The following is a 23,016-nucleotide window of genomic DNA, read 5'->3' on the forward strand; positions in this document are numbered from 1 at the left end:
CACAGAAGAAGAGGGGGCATGAAAGGGCAACAGCGGCTGCGTTAGCGTCCACTTAGGGAGGGTCCACCTTGCCCATGCATTGGTAACACCACAGCTGGATCACTGTAAGGTGCAATATGTGGGGCTTCCATTGAGACTGTTCCAGAAGCTACAGCTGGTGCAGGACGCTGTGGCCAGGTTGCTGAGTGGAATACTGGAATGAATACACATCGTGGGTGGCGCTGTGGTCTAAACCATTGAGCCTCTTGGGCTTGCCAATTGGAAGATTGGCAGTCTGAATCCCCATGTCAGGGTGAGCTCCCATTGCTCTGCCCCAGCTCCTGCCAACCTAGCAGTTCGAAAGCACGCCAGTGCAAGTAGATAAAGAGGTACCACTGTGGCGAGAAGATAATCAGCATTTCCGTGCACTCTGGTTTCCGTCACGGTGTCCCGTTGCGCCAGAAGCGGTTTAGTTCTGCTGGCCACATGACCCAGAAAGCTGTCTGTGGACAAATGCCAGCTCCCTTGGCTTGAAAGTGGATGAGCACCGCAACCCCATAGTCACCTTTGACTGGACGTAACCATACAGGGGTCCTTGACCTTTACCTTTTTACACCTGTGTTGAGGGAACTGCATGGGCTGCTGATTAGCAATCAGGTCGTGCTGGTATCAGCTAAAACCCTGAACAATTCAGCAGGTTATCTGAATTGAATATTACCTCTGTATAAGATCACTTAGCTCACGTGGTAAAATGGGGCTTAGAGCACTGTGCCTGACAGAGTACAGTAGTACCTCGGGTTACATACGCTTCAGGTTACATGTGCTTCAGGTTACAGACTCTGTTTACCCAGAAATAGTACCTCAGGTTAACAACTTTGCTTCAGGATGAGAACAGAAATCGTGCTGTGGCGGTGCGGCGGCAGCAGGAGGCCCCATTAGCTAAAGTGATGCTTCAGGTTAAGAACAGTTTCAGGTTAAGAATGGCCCTCCAGAACGAATGAAGTACTTAACCCGAGGTACCGCTGTATCACAGAGCAGTCACGCCCCCCAAAACGGACATTTTCTGTCACTGCACGGTGGAATGCCTTTTTATCTACCGCACGGGAAGCATCATTTGTCGGTTGCTTCAGATGTCTTGTAAAGGCAAATGTTTTTGCCCAGGTTTTCCTTGACCCAAAGCATTGGACCCTGTCATTACTGAATTCCTGGTTTTATTTGATTTTCTTAAAAAATTACACACACACACACACACACACACACACACACACACACACTTTGCAGGCTTATATATTTCACTAATTTTACAACCATTTTGACATTTCAAAACTTGCCTTCCTCCCCCCCTTTCTGCAGTTCCTTAAATTTATTTTTAATATCTTCTGCATATCCAAATTAATTTGCTCATTTATTCATCTTCTTTAAATATAAACTGCAGGTTATTACAACAATCCTGCCAATGTTCTTATCTGCTTACAATTTACCTGCAAATATTCCATAAACCATTTCCATTATTTTATTTCAAAAGTTTGTTATCTTGATTTCTTATTCTCCCCGTAAGTTTCACCATTTCTGCATATTCCAGGTTTTATCTGATTTTCCTAATACTGTTTTATTTTAGTGGTTTTCAAGTTGTATCCCTGTTTCTATGTATCTCTTTGTTTTTATGTTGTCTTTTTCTCTACTGCTTAGAGATTTTAAGATATTAATAAGCAAGGTCACTCCCGCCCCCCACCCTGCTGAAAGATCGTGAGTTACCTTGTCTCACCCTTTTTGCCCACATTTCCTATTTAATTTTTCTAACACCGAGACTCCTGTGGCACCAACGATTCTGAATTATAATATATTTTGTGTGCCTGCATCCTGGCTAAGCTGAAGTTTTGGGTGGGGTCCCTTCTAGCATGGAGGTGTGCATATATATATATATATATATATATATATATATATATATATATGATGAACTGTCAGACTGAGACAGACAGATCAAGGAGACAGGTAGAGTCAGGCCTCTGACAGGTGAATGGATGAAAGAGAAGCTTCTGCCAGTAGAGCAAATCCATTGAAGTTTTTATAATCTTCCCCAAGTTCACATCTCTTTCACACATCGTCAGATGCCAGGAGGTTTCAGCTTGAATTAGTTGAGGGATGCCTGTGTACCTTGCAGGAGAATCGGATTGTGGAAAAGTTTGTTCTCGTCTCTGCCAAGCACAGTTATATGTGCAGCTCTGAGTCGGAACTTTGCTCCATCTCGTGCAAAGCTGACAGCGAAATTAAGAGATAAAAAATGATGAACTTTTTTTTTATATATAGAAGAATGGAGTATTAAAAAAAAATTATTACAGCCAAATGAAATTGTGAGATAAAAGCAGGAGGAGAAAAACGATAAGATAATTGTAACAGTAGAGAAACTTTTTGTAATGAAGATATAATGCAGTAGAAAATGTTTGAGGGGGGAAAAACACTGTGGAGGTGAGAGTGGGAAGCCCAACTTACGAAATAATGGAATTATTTGATTTGAAGGTTATTGTGAAAATGTATGAAAAATTTAATAACAAGTTATATATGGTTCTATGGTAAAAGGTAAAGGACCCCTGGATGGTTAAGTCCAGTCAAAGGCTGGACAAAGGCTGGGGTTGCGGCACTCATCTCACCTTCAGGCCAAGGAAGCCAGTGTTTGTCCACAGACAGCTTTCCGGGTCATGTGGCCAGCATGAATAAAACGCTTCTGGTGCAATGAAACTCCGTGATGGAAACCAGAGCACATGGAAATGCCATTTACCTTCCCATCACAGCGGTACCTATTTATCTACATGCACTGGTGTGCTTTCAAACTGCTAGGTTGGCAGGAGCTGGGACCGAGCAACGAGAGCTTACTCTGATGCGGAGATTCAAACTGCTAACCTTCTGATCGGCAAGCCGAAGAGGCTCAGTGGCTTAGACCACAGCACCACCCGCGTCCCACGAGAAGAACTTTTCTTCATCTCCACCTCTGCTTCTGCCTCCAGCGTGTGGCGGACCTAGTTGAGCTGTTGCTGCTGAGAAAACATCACCTTATGGACCAGCTTGCATAGGAGCTGAGCTGTTGCACAGCCATTTGGGACGGATCATGCAGTCGTTCGCTCATTATAACAGCCAACGGTATAGGTGGAGAACTGCATGTTTGCAGCCCGCTAAGGCGAGCTTTGGCTTTGCAAGGGTCAAGTTGCGCGATCCAACCAGGAAGCGTTGCAAGAGTTTGGCCTCTGTGAGAAGTGACATACACATGCTAGAAGATTTCAGCTGCAATTCAGTTAAGAACAGAGCATATAGGCAGAGACTTCCAAGTCAAGGCCCCGATCCAGAGACTTACAAGTGCATCAGCTTGCACACTTATCAAATGGCTGGTATGCCCAGTTTGGATGGGGACAGTTGGCTATTCAAGAGTCCTGATCAAAGCTGCATGTGTAGCATTAGGTCTCTGTATCCAAGAATTTATCCTTGAGTTTGCATGTGCAGCTTCTGTTTACATATGGTGTCTCTGGGGCTAATGCGCCTCATCCTTATGAGACGGGAGTGCAAGTCTCCTTCTGGGCTTTCAGCGACAACACCAGGAGCCTAAATATTTCGAGATTTGCCTCCATATAGGATAATTCGTCTAGTTTGTGTCAAGATGACCAGTTCCTGTCATCTTCTCCTTGCTGGATGCTGCCTGAAAAAGAAAGGTGCCCTAGCTCAAAATTGTCCACGTTTGGTAGAGATTGGGCACTTGGTAGTTGGAGGGAAAGAACTCTCCACATGGTCAGAGGCATTCCTTTTATTGCGGCAGCACAGGTTACCCCCAATTACACCAGCAATTTTATGTTGTGAATTGCCCTGAGATCCACAGGTATAGGGCTGTATACTACTACTACTACTACTACTACTACTACTACTACTACTACTACTAATAGCCTTAGTCACCTTGTCCTCCTGTTTTGGGAGTCCCTAGGGACTCCCCATTCTCCATTGCCTTCCTTTCACCCCTATAAATCATCCACCCATGCTGGCATCAGATATGAGGGCACCCTGGGCATCCTGGACAAAGGTAAAGGTAAAGGGACCCCTGACCGGACGACTCTGGGGTTGCAGCGCTCATCTCGCTTTATTGGCCAAGGGAGCCGGCGTACAGCTTCCGGGTCATGTGGCCAGCATGACTAAGCTGCTTCTGGCAAACCCGAGCAATGCACGGAAACGCCGTTTACCTTCCCGCCGGAGTGGTACCTGTTTATCTACTTGCACTTCGTGCTTCCGAACTGCTAGGTTGGCAGGAGCAGGGACCGAGCAACGGGAGCTCACCCCATCACGGGGATTCAAACCACCGACCTTCTGATTGGTTAACTATGGTTTAACCCACAGTGCCACCTGCATCCCAGGCATCCTGGTAACCCCCCATTAATTATGGTGTGGCAGGAGGTGGCAGCTCTGCAATGAGCAGCAGCAGCAAGGACAGGTGGCAGGACATTTCTCAGGGCTTCAAAGAGAAATACCAAGCCATTTTTTAAAAAAAAAAATGGGGCAGGCCTCATCATGTGTAGCTCCTCTGGCATTTGCGCCATCGTGCTGACGCTGGGCCTCTTCTCAGCTCATCTGCCTGCCCTATTGCCCCAGCACTGCTCATAAGGTTTCCAGCAGAGAGAAACCATCTCTTCTGCATTGGTACAGCGCTATGTAAAACAATCGCGCGCTGCGTCCGGCGGCCGAGGCGACTGGCAAAACGCATCGTGCCTGCACTCTGCGCAACCTCTGGTCGTCGCTCGGAGTTTGGGGGGGACGGGACGCTCTTGATGTTGCCTTTTTTATTTTTTGGCTCGTCGGAGATGTTGAGAGCCCCGGTAATAAACGCAGGTGAAAGAAAGGGTGTTGCTGTTGAAAAGCTGGCTCCTCCCAGGGTTTTCTCCTGCTGCTGCTGCCTTTCTTCCCCGTCCAAAATCTCGCTGGGCACATCCCATGCCTAACCGCAGACAGATTGAAAACCCTTGACGGGAAGTTCTCTCGGCATCGCCGGGCGTGTCAGGACCGGGCCGGCCCCATCTGAGTGTCTCCGTGTCACCTATCAATCCCGGAGCCGCCTGCAGCAGTGGGGGGAATCTCGGGTTACTCGAGAGGAGCCGCTTGCAGGCTCAGCGTGGTGGCGGCGACGGCGGCTCCAGCCGCGCAGGAGGCAATCTACCTTGAGCTTCAATAAAAAGAGAGAGAGAGAAGAGAGAGGCTGGGAGGCCTTTGATCTCGCCGCCCAGTCTGTGGCACTGGGAGACATCCGTGCGCAAATGGGTAGAGGAGGAGGAGGGAGAAGGGAGGTGGCTGGACATCATAAGCTGCCCCTTAAGCCAGCCTCTCCCCCTGTCCTCGCCCCCCACCCAAAAAATAAAATCAAAGGGGGTGGGTCTGGCACCTGCGATGAAAGAAGGAGGCATGAATACCTGCCAGCAGCCTCCTCCTCCTCCTCCCAGAGGCAGGGATGGCTCCAGGAAAGGTGGGACCGGATGGCTGGGAATGCCAAGAGCTTTAGGTCACCTGGTAAGCATCCAGGCTGGGAGGATTTGGGGGCAAAGGGTGGGAGAAGAAGGATGACGAGCTTCCCACATTGCGTGGTGGCCTGCAAGAGCCCGGAATCACTGAATCGTAGAGCTGATACGATACGATAATCTTTATTGTCATTGTCCCATACAGAACAACGAAATTGAAAAAATCTACACCAGACATTCAAAAACCAGCAAAGCTACTATCCCAGCTATCCCAACCTGGTGAACCCCCTAAAAACTCTGCTACCCCATAATTAAATACAATATGCTCCCATAGAGACTACCTTAGATAAAGGTAAAGGGACCCCTGACCATTAGGTCCAGTCATGGCTGACTCTGGGGTTGCAGCGCTCATCTCGCTTTATTGGCCGAGGGAGCTGGCGTACAGCTTCCACGCCATGTGGCCAGCATGACTAAGCCACTTCTGGTGAACCAGAGCAGCGCACGGAAATGCCGTTTACCTTCCCGCCAGAGCAGTACCTATTTATCTACTTGCATTTTGACATGCTTTTGAACTGCTAGGTTGGCAGGAAGAGACTACTTTACACTGAGTTTAAAACCAAAATCGCATTTGCTCTTGGCAGATGACCTGATGGTCACAACCCCAGGCCCCCATAAACACAGCAACCACTTTATCCAAAGAACTTAACACCTTCGCAACGGTTTCGAGTCTACAGGTGAACTCTGCAAAATCTGGAGAGGAAAGTGGGGAGGTCTGCTTTGAACAGACGCAGAGTTAGGAATGTGGACGATTCAAAGAATTTCGAGCTAAGAACGGCATTCTCCCAATTGCTTCTCCCAAATGTTTCTTCTAGATCTGCATCATAAAAGGGCAGGCCATTTATTTTGTGTATTACACTGGGTTAAGTTCAAGGTGTCACTGTTAGTATATACTGTTTAATACCTCGGGAACAGCTGACTTGCTGGACAGCCTTACCCCTTCCATGCCCACGTGACAGGGGTGTGTAGTCACTGGACTTGGGGGACTAGACTAGTCCCCTAAATGTTCCCAGTAACATTAAAATATTAATGCCTGGAGCTTTCTTCCCAAAGCCCAGGAAGCTTCTGCCCAGCTTAGGAAGGCGTGATGCTCACATATGCAACTTCACCTCCCCAAATCATTCTTCATTCTAGCACAGTGACAGGTTCCATATTTGCAACAAATCAATCTCTTAGCCAAACTGTGGAACTCCCTGGTCATTGACATGAGGCAGACACCTTCTCTCTATTCCTTTTGGTGCCTCCTTAAAACTGTTTTGTTCAGGCAAGTCTACCCAGACAGGTAGAATGCTGACATGTGTTTTTAATCTTCTTGTTTGTTTACTGTTGATTTTAATTATCCCAATGCTTTGAAAGACCTGCTTCTAACTGCCTTTTGGAAAAACCGCTTATGGGTTTCATCGCAATCCCGTATACAAACAGAATGCACATTTCAGGGGGAAATGTGTGCAGAAACGACAATGGGAATATAACAAATAAAAAAATCCATTATATTAGGAGAAATTGCTTGCAGCAATGCGTTTGCTGGGAGAAATTCACCCAAAAATGGTGAAGAATTTTCACGGGGATTTATTTTTTTACAAAAAGAATTCGCGAATTGCTGTAGAAATGTGGAAAGCTGGATTTTAAAATGAGAGCCAGAGAGAACCAGAGCTGACAGGTCACTTTTGTCCCTACCAGTGACGTGCTAGGGTGCAAGGGAAGCAAAAGCCATCAGCTGGGAAGTTGGAAGGAAGAACCAAGGACAAGGATGGAGTGTCAAGTTCCCAACTCCAAAATTCTACCACACTCCAAATGCCCCCTTCCGAACCCTTCTTTTATGTCCACACAAAATAGCATCAAGATTCCCTTACGCAAAGTGGCAGGTAACATCTAGATAGTCCCATCATAGTTAATTAAGCAGGGGCTCAGTCGGTTAGAGCATGAGACTTTTAATCTCAGAGTTGTAGGTTTGATGACTCTCGTGGTCCATTCCATCCTACAAGTCTAAGATTCTAGGAAGGGACATTTTGTCATGTTTGGTGAATGTTTAAAAGAGCCAGAAAATATTGGATACAAATGCATACATTGATACAGAGAATTTTGAAGATTAACTTTCAAGCCAGAATTCGTCCTGCTGGGACTTATACAGATATACCATTGGAAAAGGACTATGGACATTTGCTTCAATATATCACTATCCATACTCAACGTGTCCCACAGTTCAGTACCGGATCAAATTACGCCTTGCTTCTGCTTGCTTTCCTGTATATATAATTTTTATTAACCTTTCTGTTTTACAATTTAGAATATGCATTTAAGCAACCTTAAAATGTCAATAACTTCCCTTCTTCTCGTTCCATGGTTCATTTTGCATACCATAAATCCCTGCATATTTTACATAAATGAAACCATTCAGCATTTCATTATTTACATCCTTCAAAACTTATTGTTGAATTTATCTTAATGCTGCCAAGGTTTTCAAGTGTACACAATTCCCCCCCCCCATATATTCAACAAACATTTTCCAATCTTCTCTAAATGTATGTTCTTCTTGTTCTCTTATTCTATATGTTAAATCCGCATGCTGTGCACATTCCATCAGCTTAAGTTGCCATTCTTCTTTAGCTGGGACCTTGCTCGTTTTCCAACTTCTGTTTGCTTTCCTGAAGCACAATGCTCTGTTTCTACAGAGTAGATTTCCACAGGCCAAGAGGAAAGTGCAGACAAAAACCTGCTCCCATTTTTGCCATTGCAGGAGGGGGGAAAAAAAAAAAAGGTCTCTTTCAAAATGCTCCTTTAGAAATACTTCCCTTGGATCTACGGAAGGTGTCCAATCAAAGTTCTTAAGGCAAATTTTCTCTGTACCACCCTGTGTCCCAAACGCATCATTGCGCCTAGAGGCTAATCTTCCCTTGGTAGAATCTGCGTAGGACACTTAGCTATTGGCTTCACCTAAACTCAAATTCCCCCTGTCTAATATCCCCAGTGCTGCCGGATAGTCACAAGAGCGCCTGGACTAAAATTGTCTATCAAAAACTTCACTCTTGTGCTTTATCACCACAATAGCTACTCACTTCAGGTTTTAGTAAAGCAAACAGTCTAATTTGTCAGCGCCTAAATGATATCGAGCGTCAGAACAACTTGGCCACAATAAGGAAATTTTGCCCATGGTATGACTATTTCCCACCTTCCCATTTCGACTTTCTGGCCCCCTATCTGCATAACCTAGCAATTCTAAAATACAGGCGCTCTTTTACTCTTGCAAGATTGAATGCATTGCCCTCGGCTGTACTGGAGGGACGATTCCAACAGATTCCACATGAAAAACGCTTATGTCCCTGTGAAGATGGCAGTACTGAATCGATGGTGCATGCCCTTCTGGCTTGCACTCTTTATAAAGCCTTGAGGAATGAGATTATCACCCCTCTTTTATTCTCCAGGTTGCCCAGCCACTGCCACAGTGTCCTTTCTCTTGGCAGATCAAGATGAGCAGGTGACAGCAAAGGTTGCAAGTTTTTTAGCTGGGGCAATCAGAATAAGATCCAGTATTTGACTACTGATTCAAAACCCTAAAATGTATTTTATAGAATTGACTTTTTATTTCTATTCTTTGTATATTGTATTGTTGTTTTATTGCTCTGGCCGATGGCTGATGCAAATAAAGATTCATTCATTTCATTCATTTCATTCATTCATTCATTCATTCATTCATTCATTCATTCCCAGTGTTGCATCAATGGTGAAGCATTATGTGGTCAGCAGAGGGGGATGCTCATATTAGTTATGGTAGATTGTCAGGCAACAACTGAAGACACTCAGGCTCGATCCCTGCTTGAAATGCAATGTTCACTGGGTGGCCTGGCCCCAGCCAACTTCTCTCAGCCCAGCCTACCAGGCAGGGTTGTTAAGAAGAGAAAAGGGGGTATGTATGCTGCCTCGAGCATCTTAGAAGAAAGAAACATAGAATCCTAGAATGTAAGAGTTGGGAGGAACCCTGAGGGTCATCCAGTCCAACCCCCTGCAAGGCAGGAATCATTTGCCTCCATGACCCTGAGATCAAGAGCCTCATGATCTATGGACTGAGCTGTCTCCGCTGTAGGCTGGGATATAAAAGAATAATGATAAAAGAACTTTAACCATTAGGACGCGGGTGGCGCTGTGGGTAAAACCTCAGTGCCTAGGACTTGCCGATCGTATGGTCAGCGGTTCGAATCCCCACGACGGGGTGAGCTCCCGTCTTTTGGTCCCAGCTCCTGCCCACCTAGCAGTTCGAAAGCACCCCTAAGTGCAAGTAGATAAATAGGTACCGCTTTATAGTGGGAAGGTAAACGGCGTTTCCGTATGCTCCGCTGGTGCTGGCTCGCCAGAGCAGCTCCGTCACGCTGACCACATGACCCAGAAGTGTCTGCGGACAGCGCTGGCCCCCGGCCTCTTAAGTGAGATGAGTGCACAACCCTAGAGTCGGACACGACTGGCCCGTACAGGCAGGGGTACCTTTACCTTTACCTTTAACCATTAGGAAAGGTCCTGAATGGGGCCGACGAAGGATGCATAAACATCAACATTTAAATCGCCCCCTCAGAGCAGTAGTTTACCCTAACAGAGCTACAATTCCCAGCACCCTGAACAAACTACAGTTCTCAGGATTTGGGTGTGGGAGCTTTAAATGTATGCATGTGTACACAGCCTGAGTGATGTGGCTTTTCTTGTCCAAATCCGAGGCGGAGCTGAAATTTCCGCCTCCCTTTGTAGGCTTCTCACATTGTCCAGCTGCTTTTAAATAAGCCGCAAGGAGTCATTGGTTGTGCCAGTCAACAGATGATGATGAAGAGACAATGTGCTTCTCCCTCCCACGCCTGCCCTTGACTTCCTTTCCAGTTTTCCCCTCCAGCAATTTCTTCATCAGCTTTCCCTCACTTATGCACCCGTAATTCTCTCTGACAGGTCTTGGAAAGGAGGCCTGGAAAGGTTCCTTTTCTCCACAGGGCCTTTAGAAATCCCACGTCGCCATGCCAACGCCCATCCCCTTTCCCCAGAATGGGCACCGGGCCTACGAGGTGTGTGTGTGTGTGTGTATTAAACACAACAGGGTTGTTTGCTACCAAAGTGTGTCTCAAAAGCAGAAACCGCCAGGAACATTTATTTACAGCCATGTCTCCCTGCTTATTTAACTTATATGCAGAATTCATCATGCGAAAGGCTGGACTGGATGAATCCCAAGCCGGAATTAAGATTGCCGGGAGAAATATCAACAACCTCAGATATGCAGATGACACAACTTTGATGGCAGAAAGTGAGGAGGAATTAAAGAACCTCTTAATGCGGGTGAAAGAGGAGAGCGCAAAATACGGTCTGAAGCTCAACACCACAAAAACTCATCACAAAAAATCATGGCCACTGGTCCCATCACCTCCTGGCAAAAAGAAGGGAAAGAAAAGGAGGCAGTGAGAGATTTTACTTTTTTGGGCTCCATGATCACTGCAGATGGTGACAGCAGCCACGAAATTAAAAGACGCCTGCTTCTCAGGAGAAAAGCGATGACAAACCTAGACAGCATCTTAAAAAGCAGAGACATCACCTTGCCAACAAAGGTCCGTATAGTTAAAGCTATGGTTTTCCCAGTAGTGATGTATGGAAGTGAGAGCTGGACCATAAAGAAGGCTGATCGCCGAAGAATTGGTGCTTTTGAATTCTGGTGCTGGAGGAGACTCTTGAGAGTCCCATGGACTGCAAGAAGAGCAAACCTCTCCATTCTGAAGGAAATCAGCCCTGAGTGCTCACTGGAAGGACAGATCCTGAAGCTGAGGCTCCAATACTTTGGCCACCTCTTGCTAAAATTGGGGAAAGACAGGGAGGGCATGTCCAAATTTTATGAATGACCCCCCTCCCTTTCCACATTTTAATCTGACCAGTGCCACAGAGCCCCATGATGTGGCAAAGCAGGAACATCACAATCAGGAGAGCTCCGGCATTCAATGCGGAGAAGAATCAATAAGTGGGAATGTGTGTGTATGTCGATTTTACTCTTCTGCGTTTTTGGTTAAAAACAAAATCCCAACTCTGCTGGGAAGCAGCTCAGCAGATTCTGGTGGACCAGCCCAAGCTCTGGAAATAGGTGTGTTACTTTTTGTTCTGGAGAGAAGCTCCCTTTCCTTTCACAGCTGCGCCTTAGAAGTGCCGCAATCGCAGTTTGCCAGAACTTGACCACTAAGCCAACAGAAAGGAGCACTTCGGAGGCAGAAACTGCAAGCTCCATTAGGTGGCGCTGTTCCTTTGCGTTGTTTGCAGCCCTGCTGATTTTGGATGCCATTGAGTACCGGTACATTCATTAAAATCAGTTGCTGAATTTCATGGTTCTCAGTGGCTTGACTCTAACTAACATTGGATCTCATTCTTTGACTTAAGTAGACTCAAACTAAAACGACGGGTCAAAGCTAATATAATTTTCCAAATGTTTTTCCTCCTGCACTCATAAGAATGGCAGGCTGGGATTATTTTGTTCATCTCCTGTTGCTAGTCAGGGGAGATGTGCTTTTAGCGGAAGGTCGAGAGGCAAATGAAAGCTGTGAAGCCAAGAGCTTTATTATGCAGTTATCACTTGCATATCCCGAAAAGTGCTTTTCCCCCCTCACGGCATGTGAGTCAGGAGTTTGTCTGATTTCTGCACAGTCCTTCTTTCCAAAAGGTGGAAGGGTCACAGAAATCTGGCAGGTTGTACAAAGACACACACACCCCTGTTCACAAGTGATGCTATTTGAAAATAGAATATTGGATCTGAATATAAGAGAGAAAACAGCCTAGTCAGAAGGTTAGGTCCATCAGCTCCGTATTGTCCATAGCAGTGGCTCTTCAAACTTTTTTCTCTGAGCCACACTTTCAGAATAAAAAACTGCTTCTTCACGTGGTCAGAAATACATTGGAAAACGAAAATAAACCACTCCTCGCAGTGCTTGATTTATAGCACAGAACACAAGTACTTTATAATACGATCACGGGCATCCAGAATGCAATACAGCTACATAAGAACGTGAATCATTCTCAAAATATAATTATAAACAAGACTCTTACATGTGTACCTTAAGTATGCGTACACACTCAGTGAGAGGTGTGAGCTTGCTTTTGCTGGGTAATCTCATTTATAACAGGTGTAATTTGAGACTGACAAACTCTCATTGACACAAAGAAGCCTTTCTCTTTTCTGATCTTTCATATTTGTCAGAATGGAAAATCCCTGTTCACATCATAGGAGTCAACCCTTAGGGGCCAAGGCTCTGTGGCCCCCCAATAAAATATTTGAGGGGGCCAAGTCCCCCCCCCAAAGTTGATGGCCATTGCCATTCAAATGGTGTGTCTTGTGATAGATTTTGAGGGGCGGAGCTTACCTGTCGCCAAATATTTTATTCAGGCTGGCACCCCTGCTTCCCACTATATTTTTTCTGCGCCCCATAAAAATGTTAGTGCAGAAATGGAAACAGGAAGAGATGCCCACGAAAGAAGAATGGAGGATGAAACTGATGGAATACGCAGAAATGGACAGATTGACAGGGAGAATTAGGAACCAACGTGACCAGAGATTCTCCGAGGACTGGAAGAAATTTACAGAGTATATCAAAAATTTCTGTGATGAGCAAATAATGTTCGTTGGCTTTCAAGAAGCTCTGTGAAATTACTATTAGAAATATTGTTTAAAAAATATGATGTGATTAAGAGTATTTGAGTGCAATATAATATTGGGAAATGTGAGGCGAGGATAAAAAAAATAAACGGAAAATTATCAGACAAGCTGAGGGAAGTTCTGGAAAAAAGGGTTTAAGTTAAAAATGGATGTATAATTTTGTAAAAATGTTTTTTTTGATGGAAAATCTAATAAAAAATATTTATAAAAAATAATAATGTTAGTGCAGCCTGCTGAATCAGACTTATCATCATCATCAACAACAACAACCACAACAGGATAAAGCAAAACAGGATATTGTCAGATTAACAAACATCAAAGGAAAATAAATATCCAGAACGAGAAACAGACAAAAGAAATTTAACTGGTCAGATATGGCAGATCAAAACCATAGGTTTCTGAGTAATGCAAATGGGTTTACATTATCCTGAACCTCATTATTCCAGTAAATTATAAAAATACTTCAGTTCCCCACAAATACATTATCTGCCTGCCTACCTTCCCTGGTTCCCGCCACATTTGTAAGCTTAACCATACATGCAATATCCTAAAGCTTGGTTATCTGTTGATTCCTGGAGCGTGTGCTCATTTTCTTCCAATTTTGGCAAATGACCATTCTGGCAACTGTCAGCAAATGTTGCATTAATTCCCCATTAGTACACTATGCTTAACATAGCCAAATAACAAAATTAGAGGATCCATAGGTAAAACACAGCCTGTAATTACTTCTATTTCAGTTATTACAGCCTCCAATAATTTTCTAATTCTGGGACGCATCCAAAATATATGCCACATCCCAGCATTTACGCCTTTGCATGTCTGACAGGCATCACTTGCTGTACTGTATATTTGATTAAGATGTAACAGTGTTAGGTACTAGCGGAATAAGAACTTGTAAAAACTTCCGTGTTTGCTGGAGAATGTCATGCCAGATACACTTCCATTGGTCTGATAGAAAACCTAGCTCTCTCTCTCTCCACCAGCTATTTTCGATATGGATTTCTTGTTGGGTCTAAAACCAATATAATCATGCATATTTTACTTGATACAGTGGTACCTCTGGTTAAGAACTTAATTCGTTCTGGAGGTCCATTCTTAACCTGAAACTGTTCTTAACCTGAGGTACCACTTTAGCCAATGGGGCTTCCTGCCGCATGATTTCTGTTCTCATCCTGAAGCAAAGTTCTTAACCCGAGGTACTATTTCTGGGTAAACAGATGATTTGTTTAATGAAGATGATTTGTTTTGATAATTTGTTATGCTGAAATTGTTAATAAAATTTTATTTAAAAAGAGAATTACAACAGGGGTTTGAGGGAGTTCGCAGTTCAGGGGTAGATGAGGGGGAAAGCTGGGAAATAATGGGAGAGGAGGAGGAGGTAGAAGGACCATCAGCTGATGGACACACTGTCTTTAGAAAGTATTCCAGACACCCCTCTCTCCCAGAACCCGGTGAGCATTGAAAGTAGGAGAGTAGAGAGCTCAGAGGACACTTCTCAGCACCCGTAGTGATGACGCATTAGAGGATAGGGGTGGAGACTCACTTGGAGCAATGCCATTATTCGGAGAGGCCACATTCCCAAGCCTCTCTCTGTGAATATTGAATTAAAACAGATGGTAAGAGTTCTCTCTAGTCCATTCCTGGCAATCTGCCATGGGGGTTTGTTTCTCTGCTGCCTGACCTGGACTGGTTATAAGTAAGAAAATAGGGCAGGTAGAGGCTGGCCAAGGACAGACCAAGGTTTCTTGGGCAGGACCCTGATTGCTCTCCACTGGCTGTGGCCAACATCTCCTTCAGCAGAGGCACCTAAGCCTCTTAATGACGGCAAGATGGGAGCAAATGCAACAGGGCAGCGAGCTCAGTCCTGGGCTAGCTCAGTCGGTAGAGCACGAGACTCTTAATCTCAGGGTTGTGGGTTTGAGCCCCACCTTGGGCAAAAGATTCCTGCCTTGCAGGGGGTTGGACTTGATGACCCACAGGGTTCCTTCCCTACAATTCTATGATCCCTATCGGATTGTGATAGGAAAAGCTGCACCTGTCAAATTTCCCTCGTGACTGTGAGGCGCTGGATGGATCAACCTGTCCGTTTTGTCCACTCAGTTTCTCATTTTTCCATTCTTAATTCTTGTTTGCTACATTTATGATTCATTTGTGAATTTCTTTTTTAAAAAGTACTCATGATAATTCACCATTATTTCACAATGTACACCACCTTGCCTAAGATATCGAGCAATTCTCTGTTTTAAATTGCATTTTTCACACGTTATCTTCACTTATGCCTTTTTATGCCTCTTTCCCCTCAATATAGAACACTTTGAATGCAGTTTTCAACTGGAGAACTTGACTCAGAGATTTTTTGGGGGGGAAAGGCAGGTTTCAATGGGTAGCTGAATTTTGCTTTCTGTATTCTTTTCAGAAATTACAAGTTAGGTAAATCTACATTACAATTGTTTCTCCCCATCTATCTGTGACAGGGAGGTAGCTGGACAAAGGCTCAGGAACCTCTGGCAGGAAAGGAACTGTAACAAAATAAATAAATGAGCGAAACACTGAAATGCTCTCCAAAGACCAATAGGAGAAGATGAGACAAATTAAACAAGAGAACGAGAACTGAAGGTTAGGAAAGGGCCAAGGGAGAAATCTCCCTTTGTGGCTTATTAAATCAGCATTGTGCCCAAACCCTTATTAATCCAATTAAGCATAATTGTATTGTTTTCATTAAGCTTTACTGCTCCTGCACGTCGCTGTTTCCCTTTCTGACACCAAAGGAAAGGGAAAACAAGGCCCAAGGCGCTCTCTGTTTGAAATCGGCCGCTCCGTCGCAATCGGGGAAAGGTGCTCAGGCAGTGCCGAATTTACGTATAAGCTAAACAACCTATAGCTTAGGGCTCCACTCTCTTGGGGCCCCCCAAAAATTAAATTTTAAAAACCTGGATGTACGTTTCCAAAATATAAGATAAAAAACAAATAAAACAAAACCTACATACAGCAACAATGTTTTGTGTTGTGTAGGCTTCTATGATGTAAGTTATGGGCCCCACCTGCTAGCCTGCTCCCTAAAATATCACTGCTTTGCTCCTTTCTATATATAGGGTGCCTACATTCTGCATGGACTGGTTGCATGACAACATGTGCAAATGGCTTTAGGTACCTACGAGATCCATAAATTACCATATAGCATACATTCAACACACAAAAAACAGTGACAATTTGTTGTTGACAAAGGACAGCTGGACATATAAAGGGCCCCATTACCTTCAGTAGCTCAGGGCCTCATCAAACCTAAATCCGGCCCTGTGTTCAGGATATGGAGTTTGCGGAGGGATTGCTTGTTTGTAGCGGATATTACAAAGGTAAACCTTTGGGTTGCTAAAAACAAGAGATGTGCTGCAGGAAACATTTTCAGCTTAGCGGATCCTCTCATTTCATGCCAGCTTGGGAGGGGGACTTAAGTTGTGGCACCAGTGTACTTTGAGTGTTTTGGCCATTTCAGCCCCCACTGGCTGCTCTGCTGTATTGCAGGCAAAACAACAACATGCCCTCCAATAATCCTTAGATGAAAATACAGTGGTACCTCGGGTTAAGTACTTAATTCGTTCCGGAGGTCCGTTCTTAACCTGAAACTGTTCTTAACCTGAAGCACCACTTTAGCTAATGGGGCCTCCTCCTCCTGCTGCGCCGCTGGAGAACGATTTCTGTTCTCATCCTGAAGCAAAGTTCTTAACCTGAAGCACTATTTCTGGGTTAGCGGAGTCTGTAACCTGAAGCGTATGTAACCTGAAGCATATGTAACCTGAGGTACCACTGTAGGGGCATTTTATTCTACATCAGTATCACTGCATGAGCACATACCCTCCAACATTTCTCTGATGAAAATAGGGGTGTCCTTTTCAACAACAATAACATTTATACCCCGCCCATCTGTCAGGGTTTCCCCAGCCACTCTGGGCGGCTTCTAGCAGAATATTAAAATACAGTGATTCATCCAGTATTAAAAGCTTCATATGTCTTCTAAAAATCCTATAGTTGTCTATTTCCTTGACATCTGATGGGAGGGCGTTCCACAGAGCGGGCACCACTACTGATAAGGCCCTCTGCCCGGTTCCCTGTAACCTCACTTCTCACAGTGAGGGAACTGCCAGAAGACCCTCAGAGCTGGACCTCAGTGTCCGGGCAGAACGATGGGGGTGGAGACGCTCCTTCTGGAGTCCAGCAACATCTAGAGGTCCACAGGGTCCTCACTCTCCCACTCTGATTTATCTTCTTTATATCTCAGCTTTCTTCAGTAGAAATCAAGGTGGCATCTGTAAGGCTCCCAAGTCTCCCAGTCAGGCACTGACCAGACCGACTGGCGTCAAGCAGGCTGTGCCTTCAGACCATGTTGCAGTTCATACTTGCAGATTCTTCCCATGAAGTTGCCAGTAGACTTGAAACATGTTGGGATTTGTTCCGTGTTAATACGTTCCCTGCAGAGCTCGTGCAAGCTACTATTTCCTGCGCCGTGTGCTGATTTGAGGAATTTACCTCTCCCCTTGCCATACCGTAGAGGAGTGTTGACTACAGTGGTACCTCAGGTTACAGACGCTTCAGGTTACAGACGCTTCAGGTTACAAACTCCGCAAACCCAGAAATAGTACCTCAGTTTAAGAACTTTGCTTCAGGATGAGAACAGAAATTGCACTGCAGCGGGAGGCTCCATTAGCTAAAGTGGTACCTCAGATTAAGAACAGTTGCAGGTTAAGAATGGACCTCCAGAACAAATTAAGTTCTTAACCCGAGATACTACTGTACAAACGGGGGGGGGGGGGGAGGTCAGCCAAATAACTTTATCACATCTGGCATGAGAGGCAAGTGTCTGAAGGATGACGGTCTTTGGATAAGTCCTCCAATTGGGTATCTAAAGGAGAAAACAAACATCTAGGGAATGGGCTTGTCAGAATGGTATAACCCACGCAGGTCAACCCTAGGAGTTTGTGTGTGGCCTGCCTAGAAACAGCCTTCTGGGCTCGGACGGAGGCGAGTTAGTTGCACTTAGTTCGCATTGAAATCAATGGGGGCAAATCCATGACTGATTTCTCCCACTGGGTTTCAAGAAGCTTCAGCTAAGAATGTAAGCAGATCCTATTTACAGAAGGTAGTTAACACTGAATAGGCTGGCTAAAGTTGAGGGAACGTTCTTTCGTGTGTGGTGGACTTGTAAAGGGGTAAAAGAGTATTGGGAAATACAGTGGTACCTCGGGTTAAGTACTTAATTTGTTCCAGAGGTCCGTTCTTAACCTGAAGCTGTTCTTAACCTAAAGCACCACTTTAGCTAATGGGGCCTCCAGCTGCTGCTGCACCGCCAGAGCACGATTTTTGTTCTCATCCTGAAGCAAAGTTCTTAACCCGAGGTAATATTTCTGGGTTAGCAGAGTCTGTAACCTGAGGTACCACTGTAATCCTGAAGCGGGGAAAATGCTTAAAAGTACTTTTCAAAAACAAAACAAAAACAGAGTTCTTTTTGTTGGGGATAACTCAGATGGAAACTCCCAGGTGTCAAAAAAGGTTATTTATGTATGCCACTACTGCGGCCCGTGTTTGTTAGCCCCCCAAATGGAAAATGAGCGAGGCTCCAGCTAAAGAAGAATGGCAATTTAAGCTGATGGAATATGCGTAGCTCGCGGACTTAACATATAGAATAAGAGAGCAAGAAGAACATACGTTTAGAGAAGACTGGAAAATGTTTATTGAATATATGGGAACTGTAGCTCTGGGAGGGGGAATAGATGTCTCCTAACTGAGTGCCCTTAACAAACTACAGTTCCCAGGATTCTTCGGGGGAAAGCCATGGCTCTTTAAAGTGCTATCATACTGCTTTAAATATATAGTGCAGATGGGGGCCTTTGCTTTTGATAAGAGGCGAGATTTGCAAGGTCCTCCAATATCTGATGAACTGGACCCGAAGAGGGCCACTTGATTGAAGAGTCTTGAATTTCCAAAATCTCTGGTTTGCTTTAGAGGGGAATCAGATTGTACAGCATACAGGCTGCCCCCTGATCTGCATCTCTGCCCTGTCCCTGCAACTTCCGCCAACATCCATAATCTTTCAAACACACCTGGAGGAGCTGCCTCTTTCAGTTCAAAGGCTGGATAATCTGGCTTGGAAGAGGATAAGGCCCTGCCCTTGATGCAATAATCCAGTGGATTCCATGTGATGGTTGGTGCAAGCATTGGTGGAGCAGCTTGCAACAGGGCGACGAAGAAGATGCCTGAAGAACGAGACATTGCGCTGTTCTCCAGGTGGAAAACAAATGACGGATGTTATGAGCATCTGAGGTCAAGGGTGACTCATGACTTATTGGCGAGGGAGGGAAAGGGCTGCTCTCTTTCTCCCCCTTCTAATGTGATTCATGGGAAACCTGGACAAACCTCCACCAATTACTCTTCATCCTGTTGGGATGAAGGGAGGCAGATCAGATCCCCAGGCTGGGGTGTAAATAGGCAGCATTGGGTAACAGCAAGCAGAGAGGTATTCCTGTTATCATAGAATCATAGAATCATAGAGTTGGAAGAGACCACAAGGGCCATCGAGTCCAACCCCCTGCCAAGCAGGAAACACCATCAGAGCACTCCTGACATATGGTTGTCAAGCCTCTGCTTAAAGACCTCCAAAGCAGGAGACTCCACCACACTCCTTGGCAGCAAATTCCACTGTCAAACAGCTCTTACTGTCAGGAAGTTCTTCCTAATGTTTAGGTGGAATCTTCTTTCTTGTAGTTTGGATCCATTGCTCCGTGTCCGCTTCTCTGGAGCAGCAGAAAACAACCTTTCTCCCTCCTCTATATGACATCCTTTTATATATTTGAACATGGCTATCATATCACCCCTTAACCCCCTCTTCTCCAGGCTAAACATGCCCAGCTCCCTTAGCTGTTCCTCATAAGGCATTGTTTCCAGGCCTTTGACCATTTTGGTTGCCCTCCTCTGGACACGTTCCAGTTTGTCAGTGTCCTTCTTGAATTGTGGTGCCCAGAACTGGACACAGTACTCCAGATGAGGTCTGACCAGAGCAGAATACAGTGGCACTATTACTTCCCTTGATCTAGATGCTATACTCCTATTGATGCAGCCCAGGAACTCAAAGGGAATGTCTTCTCAGGCCATATTGCTGAACATGTAATCCATATTCAGTTGTGGGTGATGTTCTGGATTAGGGCTCCACTTCTGGGTTTCATCCATATAACGTTTGGGTAAGTTATATGGATGAAACCCAGAAACGGAGCCCTAGTCCTTGCAAATATCTGTCCAGGTCTTGCGAACAATACAGTTGCTATGAACCTTGCTAAGAAGCAGCAAGATGGTACCCCATTATTGCAAGTAAATCTACACTCAAAAGCAGGGCTGGATTTAGGTTTGATGAGGCCCTAAGCTACTGAAGGTAATGGGGCCCTTTCTATGTCCAGCTGTCCTTTGTCAACAACCCCGTTGCTCTGTCCCAGCTCCTGCCAACCTAGCAGTTCGAAAGCACACCAATGCAAGTAGATAAACAAGTACCGATGCGGTGGGAAGATAAATGGCGTTTCTGTGCGCTCTGGTTATCGTCAAGGTGTTCCGTTGCGCCAGAAGCGGTTTAGTCATGCTGGCCACATGACCCAGAAAGCTGCCGGCCTGAAAGCGAGATGAGCGCTGCAACCCCATAGTCGTCATTGTCCGGACTTAACCGTCCAGGGGTCCTTTACCTTTACCTTTTTACCTTATCTGTGGAGTGACTCCCAAATTATAATGTGGAGTAACTCCCAAATACTTGCAATTAGCTCATTGAAAAAGCTTTTGAAACATATTCCCATGCTTTGATTCTGATTTGATTTTAGGATGTATTTTAATTGATTGCTTGATTTTATGGTAATATGTTATATATTTGATGTTAGCCGCTCTGAGCCTGGTTTTGGCCAGGGAGGGCGGGGTATAATTAAATTTGTTGTTGTTGTTGAAGTAAAATTATTCAGATATTCTGGACCAGGGTCTTTGATATCATTTCTAAAACCGCTAAGCAACTTCCTTGCCAAATCTAGCTATAGCCCTGCTTTCATTAAACATAGGTTCTGACCTCACTATTTGACATAGAGCTTTAGGGTTTTTTTCTACTGACAGACACACATTTGGTGATGGCACACTTTTGGAAATCTGAGGCTGAGCTACCCTTTCAAGGTATGGTTCAACAGCATTTGGGATGTGGCTATCTCAGAGCAACTAACTGGGCTTAGAAGCGTAGCAAAAAGCGTAACAAAGAGAGATACCTTTGTTGAAACCATGGACTCAGCTACACTCAGTCAGTTATATCATTGTAACGTCATTGTAAAGATGTGGCACCAGATGGCGCTGTAGAGCAAAAAACTTGTCTGTGCGATTTTACGTAGGGGTTCCCCCCTTTTGTTATAGCAATCTAATTTATTATAGCACCCCCCCACCCCACTGTGTGTAGATCCAGCCCTGGTGCCCTTTCTTTTCATATGTAAGGAAAGTAGATAACAATTCTCTCCCACCCACTATTCTAATTTGTCTGTGGAGAGGCTATATTAACCGTTGATGTCTTAAGAATCTGCTTGACGCTACAAATTCAATGTAATTTTTTGGGTGGTGATTGCATTATATAACTAGACTAGTACCCAGTTATTGTTGTTCAAAGTTTTATTATTTGGGGGCGGGGGGTAGCAAAAAAAAAAAAAAAAAAAAAAGGATGCTGAAATTATAGCAGCTGGAAAAACAAATGAACCTTGAGAAATTTAGGCTACTGATGCAGAATCCTCCTTCCTAATCCGTGTGTGTGTGTGTGTGTGTGTGTGTGTGTGTGTGTTGTGTTTAGCTCCCTATTTTCAAATGCATGACTTGGCGAAGGTTTTGGATCATTTAGGATTCTTTTCAGCAGCCAAAATACAGAGGAGGAGGAGAAATTGTAGAAGAGTTGGAAGGGACTGTGATCATGGACAATCTACTCCAATCCTTTGCAATCCAGGAATCATTCGCCCAACGTGAGGCTCGAACCCTCAGCCCTGGAATTAAGAATCTCATGCTCCTCCTGACAGATTGGAGCATTTTTCCTTTCTCCCACGGTTGCTGTTGGCAATGACAAAGAGGACTAGAAACACACGTTCTTAAAATAAGGAAAGAAAAATAATAGAGCTTTGGACTCTCTTCATGAGGGGTTCCAGGCTGCAGTGGGCCGACACCTCTGTTTTAATGCTCCAAACCTGCCCCCTTGGTAGAGTTTGTACTCCTTTGGGGGGGGGGGAGCTTGTCAGACTCCCCAACCTGTTATTCCGGCCCTCAGTGCGACACTCCAGTGCCTCCAGATTGTAGGAGAGGCTCCGCCTGGAGGCCTTCCTGCTTCGCAAGGTACCAAGTGGCTTGGAATGTAGTGGAGCCAGTTGCGTCCTGCCAGCCTTCTCCCAAGAGGCAGCAGGAGGCCTCGGGGTTTAGCCTTTCCTGGTCCTTCCTAACGCAGAAGGATGTTCAGGTAGAGGGGGGGAGGGGAGTGTTGGAGGAAATGAAAAGGAGCAAGATAGGAAGAGCAGCTGAGTGATTGATGCTCCTGTTTTCAAATGAGCTTCAACGCCCTGATCCCAATCACATTTTCTTGGATGCAAGTCCAAATCAACTGGATGGCAGCCTTCAAAAACAAGGCGATTAGGGAAGAGTTCAGAAGGTGCACACTCCGGGAAGGAGGAGAGATCTGAGTTCCTCCCATAGCTGTCAACTGTCCCTTATTTGGCGGGAAACTCCCTTATCCCTTATCGTGACCGACTCTGGGGTTGCAGCGCTCATCTCGCTTTATTTGCTGAGGGAGCCGGCATACAGCTTCTGGGT

Source organism: Podarcis liolepis, assembly GCF_965112155.1.
Source record: "Podarcis liolepis genome assembly, chromosome: 13".
Classification (NCBI taxonomy): domain Eukaryota; kingdom Metazoa; phylum Chordata; class Lepidosauria; order Squamata; family Lacertidae; genus Podarcis; species Podarcis liolepis.